Source organism: Clupea harengus, chromosome 15 (genome assembly GCF_900700415.2).
Source record: "Clupea harengus chromosome 15, Ch_v2.0.2, whole genome shotgun sequence".
Lineage (NCBI taxonomy): Eukaryota > Metazoa > Chordata > Actinopteri > Clupeiformes > Clupeidae > Clupea > Clupea harengus.
The window spans coordinates 13,876,183-13,883,682 of NC_045166.1; the positions used below are offsets into that span (position 1 = coordinate 13,876,183).

The 7,500-nt window shown below is 41.0% G+C and overlaps 1 protein-coding gene and 1 long non-coding RNA gene across 6 annotated transcripts in view; one reads left to right on the forward strand and one right to left on the reverse strand.

The window, feature by feature from the left end:
* LOC122133533 overlaps positions 1-859 on the reverse strand; it is an 882-nt gene extending 23 nt beyond the window's left edge. The window contains exons 1-2 of the long non-coding RNA XR_006152843.1: positions 779-859; positions 1-706 (exon numbers count right to left, since the gene is read on the reverse strand). The exon at positions 1-706 is cut by the window's left edge and continues 23 nt beyond it. This is a non-coding gene — a long non-coding RNA (uncharacterized LOC122133533). The remainder of the gene's footprint in view (positions 707-778) is intronic.
* Positions 1-7,500, forward strand: part of LOC105909561 (MAM domain-containing glycosylphosphatidylinositol anchor protein 2-like) — a 219,706-nt gene that overhangs the window by 46,585 nt on the left and 165,621 nt on the right. The gene's annotated exons all lie outside the window — the stretch shown is intronic.

The window sequence follows — 7,500 nt, forward strand, 5'->3', positions numbered from 1 at the left end:
TGCGCATTCTCTCGCGAGGTAAGGCGAAACCTTTTCTCATCAGGGTGCCTCACACCTGTTTGCCAATTTTTGGTGGGCCCCCCTGATGTTTTTAAGGGGAAATTCCTTACCGACGTCATATCAAAATGACCGCCCTTTCGAAGCCACGAGAGCCGAAAAATGTAAGCAGAGAAATAATTACATGTACAGTACAGGGTAGCCATTCGGAAACATGAAGTTACAAACAGTGGGAACACAGAACAAAATGAACTATACATGAAGATGAACTCAAACAAAAATGAAATTGCTCGGATTACACAATTGTACAGAAGATAACGGATTATGGGAGATACATTACAGTGTTACAACATCTTAAAGCATTTCCTTTCTGGTTACTGAGGTGTACATGGCATGTCATTACTTTATTGAAATGTGGGTTGACGGTTTGATACAGTTAAGTGTGTGTCTGTGAGCAAGTATCCGTGTGTGTGTGTTTGTGTGTGTGTGTGTTAATGTGTGTGTGTCTGTGACGCTTGAATTGTCCGTTGTTTCCCTCCTGTGGTCTTTGCTCCATATGGGGTAATTTAGCCTATGCGTCTCTTAGCATATCAGGAGGTTGCCGTTCCTTTCAGATGTGTTGCTCGTCTGTGAAGGTTGAAGTTGTTGGCTGTTCGCGATGTTTGTTCAAAAGGTCCTGCTGTTCCCTCTGTTGTCCCCCTTTCGACACCTTGGCGAGATGCTGTTCGCGATGTTTGTTCAAAAGGTCCTGCTGTTCCCTCTGTTGTCCCCCTTTCGACACCTTGGCGAGATGCTGCCTTCTATGAGTTGAAAGGTGTTGATGGAGTTGATGTTGATTGAATTAACGCTGTCTGGGTTTCCAATGGCCGCTCCACCCCCTTTTGATTCCGTGGCGAGCTCTATCGGTCCAACTGTGAGGGACGGTGGTAGGGTCCAGGTGACCGTCAGCTGATTCGATTCTGAAAGAGATCTTAACAAAAGAATTAATCTTATGCAAAAGGTTTAATCTGCGATAGATGAGCCCAACGGAGTCATCCGGTGTCATCCATTCCCTAAGGACAGGGAGCCAAATGTTTCTGTTTGCATAATCAACACATAACATCCTGTGAAATAAATGGAAAGTTATTAACAGTTTACCCTGAAAACAAGTCAGTGAAAAGTCATGTAAAATCATTCATACAGCCGGCCGGCACAAAGACACACACACACACACATTCATGTGCTTGCTCCGGTGACAGATGTTCATGCCTAGAGAAAAGGAAACAAGTTGTTTAAGTTACAGAATTATGTCATAAAGCCCCTTTTTGTATCCAGATTCCAGTGGCCCTTGATTTTTGTTCTTCATAATTAATTCAGCGTTCCTGGATCATTTGATGAAGTCAGACATTCATCCAGGCTAAGACCTGTTTGAGAAAGAACATTCTGCAGTTATCATTTCATTTAGGATATGTGTTTAGTAGTAGGATCAGCCTTTTGTAATCTTGCACCTGATTAACTTTGACAGAGAATGCAGTTATTGGGGAAGAATGTCTGAATATGATGCATCCAATGAGTCAAACTGGTCTTATTGATCAGTGATGTTAGATTTAGCCAAACTTCTGAGAAGATTTAAAATCTCAGAGGTTGTGTCAGAGTCCATGCCCCGCTGCTGAGAGGACACAGGTTTATCTGTGTTTCTCTGTCTATTTCTACAAGAGCTAGACCAATGGCCTGACTTCCCACATTTGTGACAAGGTGTATGTGGGGGTATATTCTGCCTTCTTTGCTGATAACTATTGTGAGAGGGTACGTCCTGTACTGCAGCTATGTGTTGTGTTTGTTCTTTACGTTTAGTCAGTGATTCTTTAGTTTGTTCACTCTGTCCTGTATCTTTACGGACAGAGCCTTACAAAGTGTTAGTTGTGGCAGTGTGTCAGAGAGTGTGATAATCTCTGCCTGATGGGCCATTGGGGCTTCAGCCGCCGTGGTGAAGTGGGGGCTGTTCCATACGGGACCTGAGGTGTGAGTTGAATGGTATGTGTAATGACTGTCTGTATAGATATGGACAGGAGCGACAAATGGTGAGGGAACGACTGGAGGTACATCAATATTCATTACAGCAACAATTTGGAGAGATATTTCCTCAACCTGTGAAATGGCTTTACCCACACTGACCATTAGTTCAGTTTTTAGCTTGGCATAATCTGCTTTACCTCTAGGATTTTTTACATCAGTAGGTAGGATTTTTCCCAGTAAACTTTTAACAATTTCCTGAAGTTTGTCAGCATTCTGTTTCATATTTTCACGCAGTCTAGGAAGGGCTGCTGGCTGGCCAGCTGATTCCACCAAGAAACCCTGTGAACGCTGTGTCCATCTGCTCATGAGATAGCGCGAATATCGCCGTCTTTTCTTTTCAGACTTAATGTCTAAAACCCATAGACTGGCTTTCCTGACTCCCCAAATTAGCTGAAAACCATCTTTTATCATCTCAATTTTAACTTTCTCATGTTTTATATCATTTCCCACACTGGCCATTGCAATCTGAACACTCAAAGGGACCATACGTCTTGAATCTTTGTTTTCCATCTCAAAAAGACTGAATCTGCACAATCTAATGTAAAATAATTTACAAATTAACTTAGAACAATTTCTAAATTAAAATATTAAAATGCTGTAGATCCCTTTTCAAACACCCGTTATTATGACCAGTGGTTAAATTGGCTTTTGTGAGGAGGGGGAGCCCTTGTGTGCGGTCAATGGTCATCTTTCAAAAGCATCTTTTCGCTCTCACATAAAGTATGAATTAATGCATTATTACACTAAAGGGGCTCTTTTTCCACTTCTAATGTGTAGGGGTTGAATAGTTTTTCAAACAAACAGGCTAAAAATCAATTAATTATCTTTTTAATATCATCAAACAACATTAAGAAACGTATTTATTATTAGCACATAACAAAGCTGCATGAAGAATATAAAATGTATGTTCATGAGTACATTAGTGCAGATATCATTAAAACGGACATTGGTATTCATACAGTATATCATCACTTGTTTCAGGATCATTGGAATCTATTACAGTTTTTTTTAAATTACTTTGCACCAACAACCTTAAGTTAGCCTATGTGAACTTAAATATTTTGTGTAATTCAGAGCTGAAACCACAACATACATGTCCTTATATCATATTATCCTAGTATTTTAGTTAAACTGTTTTTTTCAAAAATATATTTTTAAGTAAGTATTGGAAAACTAATAGTTCAGTTTGATTATTTCAGTTAGGCCTATATTGCAAAGATCATAGAAATGTAGGTAACACTAAAGACCCCTTTGTCAGTCAATGAACTATGAAATAGGCTAACTAATTGTGTAACTTAATTGGAGAATGTAAACAGAGGCAACCTTTTAATTTTTTTCAAAATTGGGATTATTGGCCTGATTATATGTGACAAGATCATTACGTGAAGATCCCCATCAACATGTAAACTGGATAATTTGATGATGCTATGCTGTCTTCAGAGTGTCAAGAGATCAGGTAGGCTACAAGATCTGACATTTGCTAGCGGCTAGCTAGCCAGTGGTTTGTATGGTCGCTTTTTAGTGCGGGCGTCATTGGCCATCATAGACGTTTGTTGTGCCCTTGTCCACCTATGTATATTAGCCCCTTGATGCGAGTTCAACTGCACTTTGTCGCAAAGTTGTGCCATGTTTTTTCTTTGGGTTAGGATAGCTTGGCTAGTTGGCTATTAGGTTCTGTTCTGAGTGAAGGCTAAACTGCTTGGCTGCGTCCTTTAAGTTAGGTTAGATCATTTGTTGTTTCAGGCTGAAATGTCAGTCTGAATACCAAAAACAGGTCATAGAACACTTACCTTCTTCACACATTCTAGCGGTGGCGCTTTGATGGATAGCTTATTAACAACAACAATGATCCTTTAGAAAACCGTCTTAACAATCACCAAAGATTGTAGGTGTCGATTTTTGACGTTCACTGACGTGCATTTCACGAGAGAATCAGTAGAATGCCTCTCATAATTCCATGTAGTATCATTGATTGGCTACAGTGTCTTTGCGTAGTCTTGTGAGTTATATAGTCTCATATTGCAATGCATTTTGTCAGGAGATGAAAAAATATTAAAAGTAGTATATGATTATTTTACACTGAGGGAGACGGAGCTGAGCTCCGGCGGGGTTTGTTGTGGACCTGAGGAGGCGGAGCTGAGCTCCGGAGCGCTCCGGCCCAATTTAACCTCTGATTATGACCACAACCTTTTTTATCCTCTTGGGAAATTTATCTGAGCGGTAAGTAAAACAATAGAGTATATCACAATCACAGCTCAGACTGCCTCGGACCAATACCCAAAAAACTTAGATGTGTCAACTTCTAAGACAAGCACCGTGTGTGTCAACTTCTAAGACATCACAATAAAAAATAAAAGTAAAATAACATAAGATTTCTGTTCTTAGACAGGACTCTACTTCCTATATTTCCCAAGATTTAGGTAAGTGTACTTACCAAAGCGTTTGTGTCAGCCGGGGTACAGGGGATCTTTACAGCAGAACTGAAATCTCAGCAAAATTCCAAGAATTAATATCTCGGTGGTGGACCTCCAATTGAAAGGAATTATTTCTATATCCCAAATGTATCGGAGACTCAGTCAGATTGTGATGAAAAACTAAGTCCAGGTTTATTCTTTCAGTGGCGCGCACCAGAGGAGGACAGAGAGATAGATTTCACAGAGTGTGTTCCACCTAAATCTCTTTCACTCCCTATCTTTTGGGAAAGCACAGAATTTAAGCTGTGTGCATGCCAGGGGGGGTGGATCCCTAAATGCTAATTATTATATGTCTCTAGTCAGGGGGGGAAGCTGTGAGGGCTTCTCACACCTCATGTAGGCCAGGAACAGAATACACATGAGAAGTTTTTACAACTCACGAAATCCAAAGAACACTAAAATGACCACTAGGTCAGATATATTGAATTATTGACTATGGAATATATTTATTAAACTAACTATCAAATGTCGGTCCCTTCAGCGTGTGTGTGTGTGTGTGTGTGTGTGTGTGTGTGTGTGTGTGTGTGTGTGTGTGTGTGTGTGTGTGTGTGTGTGTGTGTGTGTGTGTGTGAGAGAGAGAGAGAGGCTGTAAGGCTCAATCAATTTTATGTCTAGATCATGTTTTCGATTTATGGGAGGTTCATAGTGGATATTCAATGAAAGTGATTGATGATAACAAATATATCTGGCATTTTGCCTGTGGGCACCTCAACCTATAGAAGAGTTCCTACTGCACACGCAGAAATCACTTTGGACAATTTCAGCATATGATGCATATGATACTAATTAACACTCTCTTAAAAGAATAACATCTTTTATATTTCATCCCATGGCCAAGCACTGTCCAAATCAGTGAATGTGTAAGTCGATGATCAGTGAACACTTGTGCGTGTGGGTCCAATCAGAGATGGATGGGACTCATAGAGTGTGAGGTTTGGGAAGGAAGGATTGTCTATGTGTGATTGAATGAACTAAGGAAATGGGTCTAACAGGACACTGCCCTTTGGGGATGAAGGTCCCAAAAGCCTTGGTGTGTCAGTCGATGTAGTAATCAATATGTGATCAGTAATCGAGGTAATCAATATGTGATCAGTGGGGGAGCCTACTTCATTGCCAGTTGAAGAGCTGATTTAGTGATTTCCAGATAGATCCTGTGTGTGTGTGTGTGTGTGTGTGACCGGAGTGAGGCAAGATGTGTGTGTGTGTGTATTAGTCAATTATTTGTGAGAAAGTGAGTTTTTGTTTTCACACGGGTCACTTATGGAATCCATAATTTTTACCTCCAGATTAGGCCATGTACTGGTCTAGTTTGACCTCTGTCAGTAACTCCGATTGATTATGTAAAGATGCATAGCTATAGGCTGATGGAGAATAGACTCATATACTCTAGAAAGCTGCTGTGGGTTGTACTGCTCAGCTCTGAATCCATACGCCCGCCTGAGGTCCTTGTTAGTAGTCGATGCTGACCCGGACTAAGGTACCATAACCTTTATGTAAGTGTGTGTGTGTGTGAGTGTTAGGGTGGGTAGGTGTGTGTGTGTGGGGGTGGGGGGTGGGGTGGTGGTTAAACAAATAAATAAATGCCCCAGAGAAAATTGTCCTCTGCCTCTCAAAGTCAATTTCACATCCAAGCCTGAAGGGCAATGGCCATCTGATGCTGCAGGGTGGTTTGTGAATATCCCACTCGCTTTCAGGACCATGGATAGCTCCTGTGCTTCTGCCTAAAAGGACAGTATTTCTTATCTGTTGCTTGGTGCTGCAGGTCAAGCAGTGGCTATGGCAACAGCAGGTGTAGTAATCAGTAAAACACCACCTCCTTTCTGTGTTATTTCTGCTGCAAGTTATATCAGAACCAGACCAAGAAAAATACTTCTCCTCAGTAAAACAGGGTATGCCGAGTGTTCTGCAACAGTGAATCCAGTATTGACAGCAGGATCGCATCAGTCAGGTTTAGCACACACACACACACACACACACACACACACACACACACACACACACCACACACACACACACACACACACACACACACACACACACACACACACACACACACACACACACACACACACACACACACACACACACACACACACACACACACACACACACACACACACACACGCAGCAGTATGGCCTTGTGGATGCTAACAGTAAGATGGGCAGATGTGCTCTGGTACTGAAGGCTTACTGTTGTGCAAGCAGGAACAGCCCCAGGGCCTTAGCCAACCATACTTACTTTACATACATACATACATACTGAAATATAGTCAGGTCAGTACATGTGTGTAGGCCTATTGGCACATATATGTTCATTTATATCTGTATGTGTATGTATGTATTAGGGATGTGCATCTCCATCACTGAAGACGATGCGATACATATCTCGATACACTGCCAACGATCCGATACATTAAAGATACATAAAAGCAGCTACTAATGCGATACGATACGATTCACCCCTATTGCGATGCAGTGTGATTCGACACGATGCGATTCAACGAGATGCGATGCAAAAGAATATAATTCTATGCAATTTAATATGGTACATAATGATTCATTTATTTGTCAGACAACAAATCATTAACAATGTCTCTGACAAAAGATAACATGTATGTGTATATGTGTTTTTTTTAACTATAGCCTACCTGGCAGTCACAACACAGTTTGCTTCATCCTAAACATGTTGATCAACTGCCTCATACACTAAATTTAACTAATTTGTCCTATTTTAAGGGTTTTCTTTAGGAATATGAGTTGATCCACATGATCAGGATGAAGCAAACTGCGATGTGCTGTAACTATGTCACCAGCTGTGCTGAACACTCTTTCAGAGGTTACTAGCTGGTTAGCGTAAGCTAACGGTTTCGCTAGCTGGTTAGCTTGTGTAGCTTGGAAGCCCTCGTTTTCTACAACACTGTAAGGCTGGATATCTTTACAAATAAAGAAGGCAATGGCTTCGGTTTTTGCCTTT